This window comes from Magnolia sinica, chromosome 12 (genome assembly GCF_029962835.1).
Source record: "Magnolia sinica isolate HGM2019 chromosome 12, MsV1, whole genome shotgun sequence".
NCBI classification, from domain to species: domain Eukaryota; kingdom Viridiplantae; phylum Streptophyta; class Magnoliopsida; order Magnoliales; family Magnoliaceae; genus Magnolia; species Magnolia sinica.
The window spans coordinates 55,779,098-55,801,669 of record NC_080584.1 but is presented as its reverse complement, the minus strand read 5'-3'; positions in this window follow the sequence as shown (position 1 = coordinate 55,801,669).

The window sequence follows — 22,572 nt, the reverse complement described above, 5'->3', positions numbered from 1 at the left end:
TGGAGTATTTCAAGAAATCGTTAATGTCATGTTGAACAGTATGAAGCTCTCTAAGAATCTTTGGGCTGAAGCAGTCAATACAACTTACTATATCATTAACCGGGTTTGCATTAGTAAAGGTAATAATAAAACGACTTATATATTGTGGTTCAATAAAAAGCCTACTGTCAAATACTTTCGAGTTTTTGGCAGCAAGTGCTATATTTTATGAGATCGTAAATATCTAGGAAAGTTTGATACGAACAGTGATGAAGGAATCTTTTTAAGATACTCTTTAAACAGTCGAGCTTATAGGGTTCTGAACAAAAGGACCGGTGTGATTCAAGAGTCTATCAATGTAGTCATTAATGATCACTTAAACACACCAGTCTCAAGTTCAGATAATGATGAAGTACTAGTAATTGATAAATCCGATACTTCATCTAATCAGACTGATTCTGAACTAAGGATTGTTAAAGATCATCCAACCACACAGATTCTTGGAAACCCTCTTACTGGTGTTCGTACTCGTAGACAACTTAAGGATATATGTAATTACATATGTTTTACATCTCAGATAGAACCATTTAACGTAAAAGAAGCTCTTGCTAATGAAAACTGGATTGTTGCGATGCAAGAAGAACTTAACCAATTTGTGAGAAATGATGTTTGGTATCTCATACCTAGACCTAAAGATAAACACATCATTGGAACTAAATGGATTTTCAAAAATGAGTCTAACGAGCTTGAAAATATTATTAGAAACAAGGCTAGGCTAGTAGTACAAGGTTACACTCAAATTGAAGGCATTGATTTTGATGAAACCTTTGCACCAGTAGCACGTCTTGAATCAATTAGACTCTTTATGTCCATTGCGTGTGTTAGAAAGTTTAAGATTTACCAAATGGATGTGAAAAGTGCTTTCCTAAATGGTGATTTACATGAAGAAGTCTATGTTGAACAACCGATGGGTTTTGAAGATCCCAAAAATACTGATCATGTGTATCGCCTTAAAAAGGCACTTTACGGTTTAAAACAAGCTCCTAGGGCATGATACGAGAAACTAACAAAGTTTCTATTAAGCCATAATTTTCAAATGGGATGTGTTGATAAGACTCTGTTTATCAAAAAACATGATGATTACATTTTAATAGTACAAATTTATGTTGATGATATCATTTATGGATCTACCTATACTGACATGACTATTGAGTTTGCAGATTTGATGAAATCTCAGTTTGAAATGAGCATGGTTGGGGAATTGAATTATTTCCTTGGGGTGCAAGTAAAGCAAAAACCTGATAGAATGTTTATTTCTCAATCTAAATATGTTATGAATTTGATTAAGAGATTTGGATTTGAAAATGATAAGAACTTTGATACTCCTATGAGTACAACTTTGAAACTCTCAAAAGATTCTACTGGTAAAAATGTGGATCCGAAATTATATCGGAGTATGATTGGTAGTTTATTATATTTAACTGTTGATAAACCTGATATCGCTCTATGTGTTGGTATTTGTGCTAGATATTAGTCTGCTCATAAAGAGTCGCACTTGACTGGTGTCAAGCGGATTATACGATATGTCACAAGTACTGTTAATCTCGGTCTCTGGTATCCTCATGAGACTAGTGTTCAATTAGCTAGGTACTCGGATGCTGACTGGGCTAGTAATCTCGATGATAGAAAATCAACCAGTCGTGGTTGCTTCAATATTGAAAACTGTTTAGTTTCATGGTTTAATAAGAAACAAAGTTCTATATCACTTTTAACAGCTGAAGCTGAATATATCGCAGCTGGTAATGCGTGTACTCAGCTAGTTTGGATGAAACGTATGCTAAGTGATTATGGAATTAAATAGGATTCTATGTTATTATATTGTGATAATTCTAGTATCATAAATATTTTAAAAAATTCAATTCAGCATTCTCGTACTAAGCACATTGACATTAGATTTCATTATATTCAAGAATTAGTAGAAGAAAAGGTTATATCTTTAGAATATATCTGTAAGCCCCGTATCCTAGACCGTACCGTTTCATGGACTTCCGCGGTCTTCCCGGTTAAATTCCGACAACCTTCGACCCTTAATCGGTATTTACGAGCGACCCTGATTCACACGCCGTCAACCCAAGTTGACTCAACCCGAGACTTATACCCTAGCGACCATGCCGTCGCCGCGGTTCTGATGCCGCATCTCGCGGACTGATCCGATACTCTGGGTAGGAGATGTGGGCCAGCGTTCGGTATGAGGAAAACACTGTGCATGCGAATTACGAGAGAATCTCTACGAGATGTCACCTCAATCAATCAATCAATCCATCCCATCATATTAAGTTACATGTCAAGTACACCATCACCTCTCACCTTTCTCCAAGCAACCCCAAAGTCAAAAAGTTCTTACAACACCTATGCCTTTCTTACACCATTTACCACAAAAGTCAAAAAGTCTCTTACACACCTATCCCTCTCTCTCCCATCCATCACTCTATCACATCTCTCTCTCTCTCTTTACAACACTCTTTCTCTCACTTTTTCAATCTCATTTCTAGGCAACCAAAATAACATATGTTCAAGCCTCCCAAGCCACTCCAAGAGAGCCACAAGTGTGGCCCACCTTTCTTGCCCTTTCATCTCCTATCTCAACCATCCAAACCTCATCTACTCCATTAAGATCGAAGCTAAGGAGCTAAGGAAGCAAAGGGAGTAAGAAGATCGAACGGTGAGTGCTTCTATAGGCTAGTTTTTCTTGTTTTCATAATGGGCCAATTGAGGCATACCGATCGATGGTATGGATCTCATTTCAGATCCTAAGATGTGGCTGATGGCCTACCTTGATTATCAATATCATTCCATGATGGGGCCATTCTCCATGGACCCCATCATGACGTTACTTTCTAGTTTGAAAATGGGTCATCTAGACCGTCTATTTTTGTGGAGAAGGAATCTCCACCGTTGGATTCTTTTTTTGAATTAATGGGCCCACATATAATGGGACCCACTTGATATATGATTGATTGCAACGGAGGGCCCATAGTGTCGGGGTCCCTCCATCACACGCGTGTCCCACTCTCTTTTCCTCCCTCTCTCTCCCTCTTTTTTTTTCTATTTTTTTATGTGATGATGATGTGGTTATGTGGCCCACCTAGATGGTCCCCACCACGAGATATGTATTTTATCCAAATCATTTAGAAGTGGGGCCCACCTTAGATGTGGTGTACCCACACCCTCCATCATTTAGTGGCCCACCTAAGCAGGGCTCACCTCAATGCATGTGTAACACCAAGCAGTCCAGTGTCCCTGGATGTTGGACAAAAAGGGAAAAGCACAAATATTAGCTTGTTTCCAAGTTTATGGGGTGGCCCACTTATATAGGCCCCACCTTGATGTATGTATTTAATCCACACCGTCCATTCCTTTTCCAACCTCATTTTAAGCATTGAACCAAAAAACGGAGTCAATCCGAGGTTCTGGCGGGCCATACCATAGTAAATGGTGGTTTTCACCATTGAAATCTTCCCCAATATTTTTATACACCGAAATATACTCAATATTGGACTCATATAGCCTGTCTTGAGATATGGAATCCAATGGCTGGGTTCAATTTTTTGGATGTGGACCCCACCTGTGAAAAACCATAGGAAAACCAGAAATTAAAAAAAATACATATCACAGCAGCGTCGCAGGCAGCGCTTGCTGTGGGCGGACAGGCGAATGGGCAGTAGCCCACAAGCCCAGCCGTCGGCCCCACCATGATGTATATCTGTCATCCAACCCATTCATTGGGTGGGCCCCTTCCTGAAGTGGGGCCCCTCGAAATTTCGGCCGCATCCAGCGCTCAGGTGGCCCACATCATAGGAAACAGTGGAATTAAATGTCTACCCTTAAAACCCTTTTTCGGGTCACTGAATTTTCAGACTCAATGTGAAATTTATTTTTACTCTTTGTCCAGGTCTCTGTGACTGTATGGACAGATTGGATGGCATACAAACATTGTGGTGGGCCCCACTTGGGACCCACAATGATACATGTGTTTAATTCCCACCATCCAGGGACGGGGAACCCACTATAGGGTATGTGTTTTAGACATGCCATCAACCCATTCCACAGGGACAGGGAGTCCCACTGCTGTTAACATCAGCAGGGTCTGTGGGACCCACCATGATGCATGGGTTGCACCAATCCGTCTAACCATCTTAGAAGCTCATTTTTATAGCATGAGCTAAGGAATGAGTCAGACCTATAGATCAAGTGGACCCCAGTTTGGTATATGTATGGGGCCCATCTTGAGTTATTTGTGGTCGTCCATTGAGACCCCACCTTAATATCTGTATGAGGCTCATCTTGGTTTATTGGTGCGACCCATTTAATATACATAAGGCCCATGTGATTAAGCTCATTATGATGTATTTTAAGGCCCATTGGCTATGGCCCATTGCAATGTACATAAGGCCCATTAATGCGGCCCATTTGATGAATGTAAGGTCTATTAATGTGGCCCATTTGACAAATGTAAGGCTCATGTGATACGGCTCATTTGATGTATTGAAGGCCCACTTGGATGTACACAAGTCCATTATAATGTGTGACCCTACCATGGTCTGGGTAATGATGTTTATGACGGTTGTACCTTAGGAGCAATGTTGGTTTGACGTCCACATTGTAAGAATAATGTTAGTTAAATGTCTGCATTATAATTCTCTCAAGGGCCCATTATTAGGCCCATACTTGTAGTTCGTCTAAGCCCATCTTTGTTATGAATAGCATCCATCACCATATAACATGTTTAGTATAGTTCCATGATTCATGATCATATGCATCATATGTATGCCTGATATGAGAAGTGACTGATCATAGCATATGCCTTCGGGCAGATTGTTTAGGGGCTCCCGAATGAGCGGTGTTGCCCTACATGATCGCACGATATGTGCAGGATTGTTGTATGACTGGATAGTGTGATTCATGCATTCGCATTGTATGATATGGTACCATACGCCCTAGTGACATCAGGGCTATAGCCTCCACAGGCGTATCGTGGTTGGCAGGATTGGATACCGAAAAACTTGTTCTATATGGGGTGCTATAGATATCCCTAGGCGAAAGTCCCTAAACTCTTATGGTACCAAGAGGTTGCTCCAACGTCTAGACCGAGTGGGTGCATGAGCGCCGAGTGCCGATTACCAGACGGTCGCACTTTTCACTGTGTCGTGGTTGGTTGGAAGGGGGTGTGGCCTTACCTGCCTGAGAGGAGGGAGCAAAGCTAGGCTGAGTCTGACCAACTCGAGGAATGGGTCCGTTATTGACGAGCTGAGCCCAATATTGACAGATGGATAGTGAGGTCTGTTCCACTCACCTTATTGCGCGCGATGGGGCGGCAATCTGGTTGGAGTGTACTAGACCCCAGTGATATTCCAAAGTTAAGCTGTATTAATATGTGAACTTATATGAGGATTCGCATGCTTAAGTTGCATTTCATACCGGATGGCCTTGGTATGGCCGACATCATCCATGCCTCGCATCGCATAGCCTTGGTACGGCTCATGACATTCATGGATTCATCAGCATATTCCACATTACTCTGATACTACATAACTACTATCTTGCTCACACACTTTCACCACCCTCTAAGCTTTCCATAAGCTTATGCACGACCGTTTCGTGCAGGTGACGTTGGAGCGCAGCAGCGCTGAGGTAAGAGCGCTTAGCAGATCATTTTGGAGTTTTTGTTCATCATCATTGTATTTCGCTTTATGCTCATTGTACTTGTAAATTTTTTGATCATAGTGGAAATGTGATGGAGTTTTTAGTTGTTGTTTGTAGTTATGCCTTTGGTTATGCTTATTACAAATCAAACTGATGTTAAAAATTCTCCTGTAGCATCCCAGGATTGGAACTTGGTGAATGGGCAATGGGAGCCGAGAATGGGGTTCTACGGAGGCTGTCGGTGCTGGATTCGGTGATCAGAAATTTTGTGAGCCCGGTTTCTGAGTTTGGGACGTGACAGAAGTTCGTATTAGAGCGTAACTCGAGAATAACCAAGAACAACATTACATGTCTGCTATGAATGATTGAGTCCCAAGTTCAGATAGCTTAGTGATCTGCTATTACATACCTTTAACGTGTGTGCCTTCAAGAGCTTTCAAGTTGATAGGCACCTTTGCTCTTTCCTTCAGGACAAGATGCCTAGGAGAGTTACCCGATCGACTCCTGCACCACCACCTAAAACTCCAGCTCCACTACCTACGGCTCCCGCCTTACCACCTACAATCCCCGCTCCACCACCTGAGATTCCTACTGCCCAGCCTATGGATGCAGCTCTTGCACTAGAGACCGGTGCAGATCCGACTGTATCCGTAAGTGTCTCTCAGTTACAACAGATGTTATAGACTATGACGGCCACACTTTAGGGGCAGAGTAGACACCCCATTGTTTCACCGGCCCAGGCAGAGTAGGAGCGCGTGAGTGCCCTCCTTCGAGAGTTTCGACGGCTCGATCCCCTGTGTTTCCAGGGTAAGCCAGACCGAACGGTAGTTGAGAGATGGCGCTCCAATGTGGAGAAGATATTCGATACGATGGGATGTACGACTGAGTGGCGAGTCCGATTAGCCGTATTTCTTCTCCATGGTGAGGCTGAGCACTGGTGGACATCAGTCTCCGAGCAACAGGCACTGATTTTGCATGGACATGGGAGGACTTTGTTGATCGGTTTGACAGACAATTCTTTCCTGATCACATCTGACGACAGCGAGCGTTGGAGTTCGAGGCCTTGGTGTAGGGTGATATGACAATGGCTCAGTACGCGGTTCGTTTTATAGCACTATCCAGATTTGTATCATACTTGGTGGATGATGAGGAGTGGAGAGCCCACCGATTTGAGGACGGCTTGCGTTACGGTCTTCGAGGCCGTGTCATTGGGCATGAGCTCCTGACTTTTGAGGGAGTGGTACGGAAGGCCCAGATTTTTAAGGCTGAGTGGGCCGGTTCTCAGTCTGATAGCGGTTAGAGGAGAGATCGCAAGAGGTAGGCTCCTTCCAGTGATTCCCAGCAGGGTCGACCATAGCAGAGACGCACAGGTCACCCAGCTTTCTAAGCGCCAGCACCACCTCCGAGGTAGTTCACCGGCTCTTGTTTTAGGTTCGGTGCGACGGGGCACCGTATGTGGGAATGTCCTCGCCCCCAGCAGCAGCAGCAGAGAGGTACGCAGCAGCCTCCACCACAGCAGCAGCGACAGTAGCCTCCACCCTCGAGGCCACCTCAGCAGTAGCATCAGCACCAGCCTTTGAGACCGCAGCAGCAGAGGTAGCAGTTTCGACCACTTCAGTGACAGCAGAAGCAGCAGCACGCTCAGAGGGGACAGGAGCCTCCCCAGCCAGCTCAGGCTAGGTTTTATGCAGCTCAGGAGGACCTGCAGTCATCCGGAGGAGTGGTCGAGGGTATACTTTTAGTATCTACATGCATTGCACATGTGTTATTTGATTCTGGTGCATCACATTCTTTTGTGGCGAAGAGTTTTTGCCAATCGACTGGTTTGCCGTTGGAGTCTGCTCGTGAGGGCTTGTCTGTATCGACTCCCTTGGAGAAGACTAAAGTATTAGGCTGCTTTTGTCCGTCTTGCCCCATGCTAGTGGGAGAGATTTTCTTGCTTGCCGACTTGTATGTGCTACCGATGTCAGATTTTGACGTCATCCTGGGCATGGATTGGCTTGCCGAGTACCACGCTATCTTAGACTGCTCCGCAAGGACAGTCACGTTCTGTATACCCGGCTTGTCACAATTACAGTTCATTACTGAGCCCAGAGGAGAGCCATTGTCTTGCATGATGTCGTGTGCCATAGAGGAGCCCATAGTGGCGAGCATCGACCAATTGTCTGTGGTTTCTGATTTTTTCGACGTGTTCTAGGAGATTTCAGGATTACCGCCTCACCACCTCGCCGAGTTTCAGATTGATCTCGTGCCCGGTACCACGCCTATTTCAAAGGCTCCGTATCGTATGGCACCAATGGAGTTGCGGGAACTGCAGAAGCAGTTGGACGAGTTGCGTGAGTTGGGCTTTATCAGTCCAAGCAGTTCACCATGGGGAGCGCCGGTACTCTTCGTGAAGAAAAAAGATGGCTCGTTGAGGCTCTTCGTAGATTACCGCGAGCTCAACAAGGTCATGATCACGAACAAGTACCCGCTCCCGAGGATTGATGATTTGTTTGATCAGCTGCAAGGTGCACAGTTCTTTTCGAAGATTGACTTGCATTCCGGTTATCATCAGATTTGGGTCCGAGAGGAGGACATTCCGAAGACCGCATTCAGGTCACGCTACGGTCATTTTGAGTTCCAGGTCATGTCCTTCGGACTAACCAATGCACCCGCGGTCTTCATGCAGTTGATGAACGAGGTCTTCCGTCTGTATCTCGATCAGTTTGTTGTAATCTTCATCGATGACATTCTGATTTATTTGAGGAACCCGTGAGGAGCATGAGCAGCATCTGGAGGTTACGTTGCAGACCCTCCGTGCACATCAGCTCTATGTGAAGTTAGAGAAGTGTGAGTTCTGGCAGGAGGAGGTGAAGTTCCTCGGTCACGTGGTGACGAGGGAGGGTGTCGCAGTGAACCCCTCGAAGGTTGAGGTAGTGCGTCAGTGGGGCCAGCCCACGAACGCATTTGAGATCCGTAGTTTCCTTGGTTTGGCGGGCTACTACCGGCATTTTATTAAGGGCTTCTCTCGTATTGCAGCCCTGCTGACCAGGTTGACTCGGAAGGGCGCGGAGTTTATTTGGAGCGACGCCTGCGAGCGAGCATTTAGGGAGTTGAAGGACCACCTCACGTCTGCTCATGTCCTCACTCTTCCTTCTGGGAGTGATGGATTTATCGTATTTACCGTTGCCTCGCATATTGGGTTGGGTGCTGTCTTGACGCAGCATGGGAGACCAATGGCTTTCACGTCTCGTTAGCTCAAGGTCCATGAGCTAAACTACCCCATGCATGATTTAGAGTTGGCTGCAGTTGTCTTCGTACTAAAGGTGTAGAGACACTATCTCTATGGGGTTAGGTTCGAGCTCTTCTCCGACCATAAGAGCTTGAAGTACCTCTTCTCGCAGTCTGAGTTGAATATGAGGCAGAGGCGCTAGATGGAGCTCTTGAAGGACTATGATTTCGATATTTAGTACCACCCGGGCAAGGCGAACGTGGTGGCAGATGTCCTTAGCCATCAGTCACGCAGCCTGGTGGCACATATGATGATTCTGGAGTGGCAGATGCTTGAGGATATAACAAAGTATGACTTCGAGTTTGGTCTGCAGTCTTCTATCGTACAGTTATCGAGCCTGTCGATTCAACCCTCTCTTGTCGTGAAGGTAATCGAAGCTCAACAGACAAACGAGTCATTACAGGATTACCGAGCAGAGGCAGCATTTGAGAGTCAGACAAATTGGCATATTGGTACAGATGGTGGACTTCGCTTCAGAGGTCGATTATGTGTCCCGGATATTCCTGAGTTACGCAGAGATCTTATAATCGAGGAACATTAATCGCAGTTTTCTATCCATCCTGGCTCAACGAAGATGTACCGTGACATGAGGTGACAGTATTTTTAGGCGAGGATGAAGCGCCAGATCGCCAGTTTTGTGGCCGAGTGTGACACGTGCCAGCGTGTCAAGGCCGATCATCAGAGACCCCCTGGTCTATTACAGTTGTTGAGTGTTCCGATGTGGAAGTGGGAGTACGTGTCGACAGATTTTATTATGGGTTTGCCGAGGACTCAACGCGGTCATGACGCCATCTGGGTTGTTGTGCATCGTCTGACGAAGTCGGCACACTTTATTGCTACTCGTGCGACTTGGCCTTTGGACCGGCTTGCGAGATTATTCATTGAGGATATTGTGAGACTACATGGCATTCCAGTCTCGATCGTTTCTGACCGAGACCAGAGGTTCACGCCTCATTTTTGGGGGAGCTTCTAGAGAGCGATGGGGACTGATTTACAGCTCAGCACCGCGTACCATCCACAGACCGATGGCCAGACCGAGAGGGTCAACCAGATCCTTGAGGATATGCTTCGGGCCTGTGCGATTGATTTCGGTGGTACCTGGGATGAGTATCTGTGATTAGCTGAGTTCGCATACAATAATAGCTATCAAGCGATCATCAGCATGGCTCCTTTTGAGGCACTATATGGCAGACCATGCAGATCACCGAGTTGTTGGACTAAGGTTGGAGAGCATCATCTCCTAGGTCCTGAGCTTGTGTAGGAGACGTTAGAGGCTAATGATATCATCAGGCAGAGGATGCGCACAGCTTAAAGTCGGCAGAAGAGTTTTGCTGATCGTTGGCGTCGTCCCTTGGAGTTTAATGTGGGGGACCATGTGTATCTCAAGGTCTCACCCATGAAGGGCGTAGTTCGACTTGGAGCGAAGGGTAAGCTTGCCCCGAGATTCATAAGACCTTTTGAGATCACTAGGCGCGTTGGCGCCGTGGCCTATCGGCTTACCTTGCCATCTCAGTTGTCTGGCATCCACAACATTTTTCATATCTCCATGTTGAGAAAGTGTGGGTTAGACATCGTTCCTATTATTGATTAGCAGCCATTAGAGGTTCGTGAGGACGTTTCCTATATTGAGCAGTCAGTCTATATCCTTAATCGGAAGGAGCAGGTCCTCCGGACTAAGATCATTGTATTGGTGAAGGTTCAGTGGGGTCACCATAGATTGAGGAGGCTTCTTAGGAGCGTGAGGCAGAGATTTGAGAGCGTTATCCCCATCTCTTTGCTGATTGATTATGTGTTGTATTTTGTATGTTATCTCTGATTTTATATAGTGATGTTATGTTTCTTCTCCCTCATGAGTTATGACTAGTTATGATGATTGTGTAAATTTTGAGGACGAAATTTTTACCAGGAGAGGAGAGCTGTAAGCCCCGTATCCTAGACCGTACCGTTCCATGGACTTCCGCGGTCTTCCAAGTCAAATTTCAGCAACCTTCGACCCTTAACGTGTATTTGCACACGACCTGATTCACACACCGTCAATCCGAGATGACTCAACCCCAGACTTGTACCCTAGCAACCGCGCCGTCGCCGCAGTTTTGATGTCACGTCTCGTACGCCAATTCGATACTCTAGATAGGAGATGTGGGCCAGCGTTCAGTGTGAGGAAAACGCCACACGTGCGAATTACGAGAGAATCTCTATGAGATGTCACCTTAATCAATCAATCAATCCATCCCATTATGTCAAGTACATGTCAAGTACACCATCACCTCTCACCCTTCCCCAAGTAACCCCAAAGTTAAAAAGTTCTTACACCACCCATGCCTTTCTTACACCATCTACCACAAAAGTCAAAAAGTCTCTTACACACCCATCCCTCTCTCTCCCATCCATCACTCTATCACATCTCTCTCTCTCTCTCTTTACAACACTCTTTCTCTTACTTTTTTAAACTCATTTCCAAACAACTAAAATACCATACATCCAAGCCTCCCAAGCCACTCCAAGAGAGCCACAAGTGTGGCCCAATTTTCCTACCCTTTCATCTCCCATCTCAACCATCCAAACCTCATCTCCTTCGTTAAGGTCGAAGTTAAGGAGATAAGGAAGGCAAGTGAGTAAGAAGATCGAATGGTGGGTACTTTTATAGGCTAGTTTTTCTTATTTTCATGATGGGCCAAGTGAGGCATACCGATCGATGGTATGCAACTCACTTCGGATCCTAAGATGTGGCCGATGGCCTACCTTGATTATCAATGTCATTCCATGATGGGGCCATTCTCCAAATTTCGGCCGCATCCAACGCTCAGGTGGCCCACATCATAGGAAACAGTGGAATTAAATGTCTACCCTTGAAACACTTTTCCGGGTCACCGAATTTTCGGACTTAATGTGAAATTTGTTTTTACACTTTGTTTAGGTCTCTGTGACCGTATAGACAGATTGGATGGCATACAAACATTGTGGTGGGCTCCACTTAGGACCCACAATGATACATGTGTTTTATTCCCACCACCCAAAGACGGTGGAACCCACTATGGGGTATGTGTTTTAGACATGTCGTCCACCCATTCCACAGGGATAGGGGGTCCCACTGATGTTGACATCAGCAGAGTCTGTGGGACCCACCATGATGCATGGGTTGCACCCAATCCGTCCAACCATCTTAGAAGCTCATTTTTATGGCATGAGCTAAGGAATGAGTCAGACCTATAGATCAAGTGGACCCCACTTGGTATATGTATGGGGCCCATCTTGAGTTATTTGTGGCCATCCATTGAGACCCCACCTTGATATCTGTATGAGGCCCATCTGGGTTTATTGGTGCGGCCCATTTGATATACATAAGGCCCATGTGATTAGGCCCATTGTGATGTATTTTAAGGCCCATGGGCTATGGCCCATTGCAATGTACATAAGGCCCATTAATGTGACCCATTTGATGAATGTAAGGTCCATTAATGCGGCTCATTTGATGAATGTAAGGCCCATGTGATACAACCCATTTGATGTATTGAAAGCCCACTTGGATGTACATAAGTCCTTTGCAATGTGTGACCCTACCATGGTTTGTGTAATGATGTTTATGACGGTCGTTCCTTGGGAGCAATTTTGGTTTGACGTCCACATTATAAGAATAATGTTGGTTAAATGTCCGCATTATAATTCTCCCTAGGGCCCATTATTAGGCCCATACTTATAGGCTATCTAGGCCTATCTTCGTTATAAATAACATCCATCACCATATAATTTGTTTAGTATAGTTCCATGATTCATGATCATGCGCATCATATGTATGCCTGATATGAGAAGTGACTGATCATAACATATGCCTTTGGGCAGATTGTTTAAGGGCTCCCGAATGAGCGGTGTTGCCCTACATGAGCGCACGATATGCGCAGGATTGCTGCATGCCTGGATAGTGTGATTCATGCATTCGTATTGTATGATATGGTACTATACGCCCTAATGACATTAGGGCCATAGCCTCCACAGGTGCATCGTGGTTGGTAGGATTAGATACCAAAAATCTTATTCTACATGGGGTGCTATAGATATCCCTGGGTGAAAGTCCCTAAACCCTTATTGTACCAAGAGGTTGCTCCAACGTTTAGGCCAAGTGGGTTCATGAGCGCCGAGTGTTGATTACCAGATGGTCGCACTTTCCACTATGTCGTGGTCGTTTGAAAGGGGATGCGGCCTTACCCGACTGAGAGGAGGGGACAAAGCTAGGCTGAGTCTGACCAGCTCGACGAATGGGCCCACTATTAACGAGTCGAACCCGATATTGACAGGCGGATAGTGAAGTCTCTTCCACTCAACTTATTGCGCACGATGGGGCGACAATCTGGTTGGAGTGTACTAGACCCCAGTGATATTTCAGAGTTGAGCTGTATTGATATGGACTTAGATGAGGATTCGCATGCTTGAGTTGCATTTCGCACCGCATGGCCTTGGTATAGCCGACATCATCCATGCCTCGCATCGCATAGCCTTGGTACGGCTCATGGCATTCATGGATTCATCAACATATTCCGCATTTCTCTGATACTGCATAACTATTACCTTGAGCACACACTTTCACCACCCTCTAAGCTTTCCAAAAGCTTATGCACGACCGTTGCATGCAGGTGACGTTAGAGCGCAGCAGCGCCGAAGCAAGAGCGCTTAGCAGATCATTTTAGAGTTTTTGTTCATCATCATTGTATTTCACTTTATGTTCATTGTACTTGTAAAGTTTTTGATCATAGTGAAAATGTGATGGAGTTTTTGGTTGTTGTTTGTGGATTATACCTTTGGTTATGCTTATTACAAATCAAACTGATATTGAAAATCCTCCTCGTAGCATCCCAGGATTGGAACTTGGTGAATGGGCATTGGGAGCCAAAAATGGGGTTCTATGGAGGCTATCGGCGCTGGATTCAATGATTGGGAATTTTGTGAGCCCAGTTTCCAAGTTTGGGGTGTGACAATATCCCTACCAAGAATCAATGTGCTAACATTTTCACTACACCGCTCGACAAAAGCAGTTTTAACAAAATAAAATTTGATCTTGGCATGTGCATTTTAAAGTGATTATTTATGTCTATTTGTATCATAGTGTATATAATTGCTTGATTTGTTTTCAAATTTTTGAATATAATGCTGGAAATCAGTTTTTCTGGCCGGTACTCGACCAGTCGTGAATCTACACGACCAGTCGTGCTACGACCGGTCGTGTACATCCACGACCAGTTGTGAATCGCGTGAATCACTTATAATTTGGGGAAATGCTTCTTCTTCTTCATTTCTTCTTCACTCTCCATTGGGCCGACGCACGACCAGTCGAACCCATCCTTCAAAATCTTCAAGATTAGTGCTTTTTTCTTATAAATTTGAGTCTAGATTTCTTCTATTTGACTCTTGAAGTTTTTTATTTTCAAATTTTGTTGAGATTTGAAGTTTTTCTTGGGTAAAATCTGATTTGAGAAAACCCACTTCTCAATCCTTTGTAACTCTCTATTTTCTTGAAATCCTTATTGCAAATGGCATCTAGAGGTAGAAAAATAACATCCTGTGGTCCTTCTTCCTCTAAATCATCCCCTATTACTAAACGTCATCTTCGGGCTCCCGAGGACAATCCATCCTATGTTCGGGACATCAGATTATGTAATGTTATTGTTGAACATCCTGTTGACATTAATCATGTTGCTCCATTTGAGATCCTTCCTATGCTCCAAGTTGTAGATTGGGATAACTTATTACATTGGGTTGGGCCAGCATACCGGTCCATTGCGCAGTCCATGTTTGCATGCATATGTGACTTTTCATTGAAAAATTTATCTTTTAAGATAGCCACAAGAGAAGGACCATTTGACATTGATCGTCATTTGATTTCAGCTCTTATGAAAATTCTTGTGAATGATGAGGGCATTCATATCCATAACTTATCTAAAAAACCCTCAGTATCTGAAAAACGTATGCTCACAAAAGATTTATGCATTTTGGATATTCAATGGACTCATAAAGGGAATGCGCTTATCTATTACCCAAATACAGAGTTCTTCACAAAATCTTTGTGTCTAACTTGTATCCTCGTTCGGGTAATAAATCTGAATTGTCTTCCTACATGGTTCGTGTTCTTCATGCTATTGCTAGCGGTGCTCATATTTATCTACCATCCTTGATTTGTCACTCCATTATTTAGTTTCGACTCCATCCAGGTCATAGTGACATTCCTTTTGGTTATTTGATGACTGTGTTGGCTACGCATATGTTAGTCGATATACCGATTGGAGAGGCCCCTATCTATCATCTGATATTTAATAATTCTAATATCAATAAGATGAAGCATGACTTCCTGGTCAAGGTGTTAGTGGTGGCAATGCTGAAGCTGAACATGAGGAAGAAGCTAGTGATCTTCCTCCTAATGATATCAACATGGATGATATATTTGAAAAACTTGAATCTGATTTTGGAAATGATCCAGATTATGAGCCTTCCAAGTTTGATGCATGTCTACGTGTATTGGAGGATAAAGTTAAGAATATGAATGTTAAGATGGAAAACATGTCTGTTGCCCATGATTTACAATTCAAGTATATACGCAAATATCTTAGGCGCTTGAACAAGGGCTTGTATCAACTTGATCCTTCCATCCCTGCTCCTTCATCTGGTTTAGATTAGTTATTTTAAGTTAGCTCGTTTATTATAACTTTATTACTCTTGTGTTAGCTTAACTGGTTTTGAGACTGTAGCTATTTTTGACTTAGCTCTGTATATGAATTATGTGGGTTGTTTGTGTTGGTTAATCATATCTTGTCTTGTTTCCACTCATATATCTCTTTCCTTATTTCTCCTCAGCCATTTGCTTTATGCTTCCTTTGTCCTATTGTGACAAAAGGGGGGAGAATGGATATAGATGTGATGTGTGTCTAATGAATGATTATGTTATGAGGAGGGAGTATCATTGTATGTTACTCAGGGGGAGTATGTGCAGAAGTGGACTATATTGAATATTGAGTTACAGGTTTGCAGGATCATGTATGTTACGTTGAATATTGATTTACAAGCTTGTAGGATCATGTATGCCGATTGATAACAACCGGTACATGATATAACAACTAGTGCATAATTCTTTAATCAGATATTCTGTGTTATGTAACATACCTTGGGAGTGTGCTTTGTCACAAATTTGACAAAGGGGGAGATTGTAAGTGTTATAGTTTATAACCATTTTTGTTGTCAAATTTGTGGTGCCAAAGACATGGTTATGAAGCTTACATCTGTGAAGAACAATGCTCTACTCAAGATCAACTTTGTTTGACAAGTATTGTTCACAAGTCAAGAAGCTCAAGAAGCTTTCAAGTTCAACCTTAAGATCTCAAGAAGCTTTCAAGTTTGAGCTCCATTAAGACTTCAAGCCTTGCAAATTTTAAAGGTCTCTTGTCTCTAAGTTTCAATGACCTTACTTCACTATTGAGGTATAACTGACCTTAGGTTAACCTTACTTCTCGATACATAATTCATATGTTTTATATATGTGAGTTTAGGTTGTTCTAAGACTAGTCCTGGACTTTGTTCGACTAGTCCTAGCACTGCTTCGACCTGTCTAAGAATTTCCTAAATCAGTCGTAAGTTTGTTGCAAAATTTGGATATTTTCTGTTTGGCTTCGACTAGTTATGGAGTCGGTTTGACTAGTCGTGAATAGTGTCGACTGTTGCTTCGACCAGTCGTAGACCTATGACTCAAAATACAGCGTTGAAATTCGGATAGCTTTAACTAGTCATGAGCAACCTACGACCAGTCGAAGAAGAACTACAACTAGTCGTATACCACCTACGACCAGTCGTAAAACTGCCAGATCTTATCGCGCCCGAATTTTTAAATATTTGTTGGTTCTACGACCAGTCGTAGAGGTCTTTAGACCAGTCGAAGATTTGATTTGTTCACCTATAAATAGAGCACGAATCTCAGAATTAAATAATGAAATTCAAGCTACTTTAATTCGGCCTTCTGAGAGATAAGTCTGTGCTCCATTTTAAGCTAAGTGTGTATATTTAATATTCTCTTTCTTTAGCTTTCCTTATTTGATTTTGTTTCTATATTCCAATCTTATTTGAAAAGAGGAATTGCTATATTTCGTCTTCTTAGAATCAAAATCAAATCGAGCTACGCCCAATTTGGTTTAATTTAAAATCTATTAGAACCTAGAACCATTATAAAGTGAGTATTGGACACTGAACTTTGACATTCAAATCTCTACTCTGACTTGGTTCTTCTGGGTTACTATAACAAAGGAAAAAGTCAGGTACGTTTGTATAATTTACTTTCATTTGGTTTTCTTTTGGGATTTGCTAGAAAAATCTCATTGTATTGGTTATCTGAGAAAAGCCAAGAAAACTCAGAAGAGGGATTTTTTTAATTGTGTAAGCCCACAGAGAAAAACATAATTGTGAAGGTTTTGGGTGAACCTGGAAAACCTATCTTTGATAGTGAACGTTGATATCCCCTGTGTGAGGATATTAGGAGTGGAGTAGCGCTGTATGGCTGTTGTTGAACAGTTGGTGAACACATAGGCGAACCGCTATAACTCTTTGTCTTATGGTTTGAATGCTTACTTAAGTTTTATATCTCTTTTCAATCAAATTTGTGGAATGTATGTGTGGATGTGAATGTTGTAAAATTTACATTTCAAGCACAGTAGGAATGTTGTAATAATTTAGTTTTAAATTCCTGCAATTTATTTCAATTCCTTGCTATTTATTTATTCCTCTCCGGTTTGAGTTTTTGATACAAAGGACATTCTAGAAATAAGGTTGTCCTGCCATAAACCCTTAGTTTTTATGGTGTAAGGTTGTCCTTAGAACTGAATTCGTATCAACCTCTCAATACTTGTTTAGTGAGGTTGCTTTTATTTCAGCATTGTGATTTTATTTAGTTTATTTAGCTATCTATCTTTCTTTATTCCGCTGTTAAAGTTTTATTTTGGCATTGTCCTCTTCCACCCCCGCCCCCCTCCCCAGGGCATATAGCTAGGCCATTTCAACCCGAACTTTAACCTATAACTTATAACCTAAACCTTAACCTATAAACTATAACCTATTCTCAATTCCCTAAAGCTATAACCTATAACCAAAACCTAAACCCAAACCTAAGCTTATAACCAAAACCTAAACCTTAAACAAAACCTATAACTTAAACCTTTACCTATAACCTATAACCTACAACCAAAGCTTATAACGTAAAACTTAACCTTAACTTAAACCTAAAACCTAAACCTAAACCTATAAACTAAAACCTAAACCTACACATAATCCTAATCTCAACTCCTTAACCTAAACCTAAACTTGAAAACCCAAACCTAAACCCGATCCCAAACCTGAACCCAATTTCTAAAACCTAAACCTAAACCTACTCTCAATTCCCTAAAGCATTAACTGATAACCTAAACCTAAACCTATAACCTAAAACCTAAACCTAAACCTAAAACCTAAATGTATTCTCAAATCCCTAAACCTAAACCTACACCTAATCCTAACCTCAACTCCCTAACCTAAAACTAAACCTAAACTAGAAAACTCAAACCTAAACACTATCCCGAACATGAACCCGAACTTGATTTCCTAAACCTAAACCTTAACCTTAACCTATTCTCAATACCCTAAAGCTATAACCTATAACCTAAACCTAAACCTAAACCACTAACCTTAACCTAAACCTAAAACCTAAACCTAAACCTAAAGCCTAAACGTATTCTCAAATCCTTAAACCTAAACCTTAAACTATAGCTAGGCCATTTCAACTCGAACCTTAACCTATGACTTATAACCTAAACCTTAACCTATAAACTATAACCTATTCTCAATTCCCTAAAGCTATAACCTATAACCAAAACCTAAACCCAAACCTAAGCCTATAACCAAAACCTAAACCTTAACCAAAACCTATAACTTAAACCTTTACCTATAACCTATAACCTACAGCCAAAACTTATAACCTAAAAGCTAACGTTAACTTAAACCTAAAACCTAAACCTAAACCTATAACCTAAACCTACAAACTAAAACCTAAAACTAACCCTAAAACCTAAATATATTCTCAAATCCCTAAACCTAAACCTACACCTAATCCTAATCTCAACTCCTTAACCTAAACCTAAACTTGAAAACCCAAACATAAACCCGATCCCAAACCCGAACCCAATTTCCAAAACCTAAACCTAAACCTATTCTCAATTCCCTAAAGCTATAACTTATAACCTAAACCTAAACCTATAACTTAAAACCTAAACCTAAACCTAAAACCTAAATGTATTCTCAAATCCCTAAACCTAAACCTACACCTAATCCTAACCTCAACTCCCTGACCTAAAACTAAACCTAAACTTGAAAACCCAAACCTAAACACTATCCCGAACATGAACCTGAACCCGATTTCCTAAACCTAAACCTTAACCTTAACCTATTCTCAATACCCTAAAGATATAACCTATAACCTAAACCTAAACCTAAGCCAATAACCTTAACCTAAACCTAAAACCTAAACCTAAACCTAAAGCCTAAATGTATTCTCAAATCCCTAAACCTAAACCTTAAACTATTCACAATTCCCTAAACCTTAACCTATAACCTAACTCAAACATAAACCTATATCGTACACTTATAACCTAAAACCTAAATGTATTCTCAACTCCCTAAACCTAAGCCTTAACCTATAACCTAACTTAAACATAAACCTATAACCTACACTTATAACCTAAAACCTAAATGTATTCTCAAATCCCTAAACCTAAACCTACACCTAATCCTAATCTCAACTCCTTAACCTAAACATAAACTTGAAACCCCAAACCTAAACCTGGTCTCAAACCCAATTTCCTAAAACTAAACCTTAACCTATCCTCAATTCCCTAAATCTTAACCTATAACCGACACTTATAACCTAAACCTAAACCTAAAACCTAAATGTATTTTCAAATCCCTAAACCGAAACCTGCACCTAATCCTAATCTCAACTCCTTAACCTAACCCTAAACTTGAAACCCCAAACCTAAACCCGAACCCAAACCCGATTTCCTAAACATAAATCTTAACCTATTCTCAATTCCCTAAACCTTAACCTATAACCTAACTTAAACCTAAACATATAACCTACACTTATAACTTAAACATAATCCTATACCTAAACCTAAAACCTAAATGTATTCTCAAATCCCTAAACCTAAACCTACACCTAATCCTAATCTCAACTCCCTAACCTAAACCTAAACCTAAACTTGAAAACCCAAACCTAAACACTATCCCGAACATGAACCTGAACCCGATTTCCTAAACCTAAACCTTAATCTTAACCTATTCTCAATACCCTAAAGATATAACCTATAACCTAAACCTAAACCTAAGCCAATAACCTTAACCTAAACCTAAAACCTAAACCTAAACCTAAAGCCTAAATGTATTCTCAAATCCCTAAACCTAAACCTTAAACTATTCACAATTCCCTAAACCTTAACCTATAACCTAACTCAAACCTAAACCTATATCGTACACTTATAACCTAAAACCTAAATGTATTCTCAACTCCCTAAACCTAAGCCTTAACCTATAACCTAACTTAAACATAAACCTATAACCTACACTTATAACCTAAAACCTAAATGTATTCTCAAATCCCTAAACCTAAACCTACACCTAATCCTAATCTCAACTCCTTAACCTAAACATAAACTTGAAACCCCAAACCTAAACCTGGTCCCAAACCCAATTTCCTAAAACTAAACCTTAACCTATCCTCAATTCCCTAAATCTTAACCTATAACCGACACTTATAACCTAAACCTAAACCTAAAACCTAAATGTATTTTCAAATCCCTAAACCGAAACCTGCACCTAATCCTAATCTCAACTCCTTAACCTAACCCTAAACTTGAAACCCCAAACCTAAACCCGAACCCAAACCCGATTTCCTAAACATAAATCTTAACCTATTCTCAATTCCCTAAACCTTAACCTATAACCTAACTTAAACCTAAACCTATAACCTACACTTATAACCTAAACATAATCCTATACCTAAACCTAAAACCTAAATGTATTCTCAAATCCCTAAACCTAAACCTACACCTAATCCTAATCTCAACTCCCTAACCTAAACCTAAACCTAAACTTGAAAACCCAAACCTAAACCCGATACTGAACCTGAACCAGAACTTGATTTCTTAAACCTAAACATTAACCTATTCTCAATTCCTTAAAGCTATAACCTATAACCTATAACCTATAACTTATAACCTAAACCTAAACCTCCGACGTAAACCTATAACCTTAACCTAAACCTTAACCTATATACTAAAACCTAAACCTAAACCTAAACTAAAACCTAAATGTATTCTCAAATCCCTAAACGTAAACCTACACCTAATCCTAATTTCAACTCCTTAACCCAAACCTAAACTTGAAAACCCGATCCCGAACCCGAACCTAATTTCCTAAACCTAAACCTTAACCTATTCTCAATTCCCTAAAGCTAAAACTTATAACCTAAACGTAAACCTATAACTTAAAACCTATACCTAAATGTATTCTCAAATCCCTAAAACTAAACCAACACCTAATCCAACTCCCTAACCTAAACCTAAACCTAATCTTACAAACCCAAACCTAAACCCTATCCTGAACCCAAACCTGATTTCCTAAACCTAAACCTTAACCTATTCTCAATTCCCTAAAGTTATAGCCTATAACCTAAACTTAAATCTAAAACTTAAATGTATTCTCAAATCCCTAAACCTTACCCTATAACCTAACTTAAACCTAAACCTATAACCGACACTTATAAGCTAAACCTATACCTATAACCTAAACCTAAAACCTAAATGTATTCTCAAATCCCTAAACCTAAACCTACACCTAATCCTAATCTCAACTCCTTAACCTAAACCTAAACTTGAAACCCTAAACCTAAACTTGAACCCGAACCCGATTTCGTAAACCTATACCTTAGCCAATTCTTAATTCCCTAAACCTTAACCTATAACCTATCTTAAACCTAAACCTATAACCTACACTTATAACCTATAACCTAACCTCAACCTAAACCTAAACCTATAAATGAAACCTATAAACTAAAACCTAAACCTAAACCTAAAACCTAAATGTATTCTCAAATCCCTAAACCTAAACCTACACCTAATCCTAATCTCAACTCCTTAGCCTAACATAAACTTGAAAACCCAAACCTAAATCTGAACCCGAACCCGATTTCCTAAACCCAAACCTTAACCTATAACCCAACTTAAACCTAAACTTGAAAACCCAAGCCAAAACCCGATCCCGAACCTGAACTCGATTTCCAAAACCTAAACCTTAACCTATTCTCAATTCCCTAAAGCTATAACCTATAACCTAAACCTAAACCTATAACCTAAACTTATAACCTAAACCTAAAACTAAAACCTAAACTAAAACCAAAACCAATACCTATAACCTTAACCTAAACCAAAACCTATAACCTAAACCCAAACCTATAATTTATAACCTAAACTTATAACCTATAACCTAAACTTATAACCTATAACCTAAACTTATACTTAACCCTAACGAAGGTCTGAACGTGCTCAGGGAAGAACTTCTGAACA